This window comes from Pyxicephalus adspersus, chromosome 6 (genome assembly GCF_032062135.1).
Source record: "Pyxicephalus adspersus chromosome 6, UCB_Pads_2.0, whole genome shotgun sequence".
Taxonomy (NCBI): domain Eukaryota; kingdom Metazoa; phylum Chordata; class Amphibia; order Anura; family Pyxicephalidae; genus Pyxicephalus; species Pyxicephalus adspersus.
In genome coordinates this window covers 6,783,786-6,784,526 of record NC_092863.1, presented here as the reverse complement: position 1 = coordinate 6,784,526, position 741 = coordinate 6,783,786, and the positions used below count along the sequence as shown (strand labels likewise).

The following is a 741-nucleotide window of genomic DNA, read 5'->3' as shown; positions in this document are numbered from 1 at the left end:
GGGTATATGGATGGGGTACACATGGATACAGGTAGGTATGGGGGTATTATATGATAGATGGGGGGGATATGGATGGGGTACACATGGATACAGGTGGGTATTATATGATGGATGGGGGTACACATGGATACAGGTATGGGGGTATTATATGATGGATGGGGTACACATGGATACAATGTAACGGATTTCTCTCCGGTTGTTCTCCGCACTGATCCTGCACAGATGACATCGGTCACATGGTCCGCCTATAGGCGGCCGGTCCAGACGGATCGGATCTCTCCTCCCCCGGTTCTTCCCCCGGTTCCCCCTCAGTACCGCGAGAGTTCGGGCTCCGGGGGCGGAGAGAGCTCAGCGCATGACCGGCAGCAGCGGCGGGCCCGGCAGGTGAGAGCCCGAACCCTGATCACTGTCCACCTGTCACTGATCTCATCACACCCCGTATCGGCACTGACAGCTCCTGCTGGCGCTAACACCGGCACTGATGACTGCGACCGTTACAGATTGCTCCAACATCAGTGCCTGCACCGACATCTCTGCACTAAAACCGGCACTGACAGCTCCTAATTGCAATGATTCTTGTACCCACACTGACATCTAAAGATTCCCCTAACAACTGTATATGCACTGATAGATCCTGATTGTACAGACACTGACAGATCCTGATTGTACAGACCCCTGTACCCACACTGACAGCTCCTGATTGTACAGACCTCTGTACCTACACTGACTGATCCTGATTGT

General features: G+C 53.3%; 1 protein-coding gene across 1 annotated transcript in view; it reads left to right on the top strand.

The window, feature by feature from the left end:
- The first annotated feature begins 291 nt into the window (after positions 1-291).
- Positions 292-741, top strand: part of ZNF512B (zinc finger protein 512B) — a 19,368-nt gene continuing 18,918 nt past the window's right edge. Inside the window, exon 1 of the mRNA XM_072414360.1 lies at positions 292-384. The gene's annotated coding sequence lies outside the window, so the exon portion shown is untranslated. The remainder of the gene's footprint in view (positions 385-741) is intronic.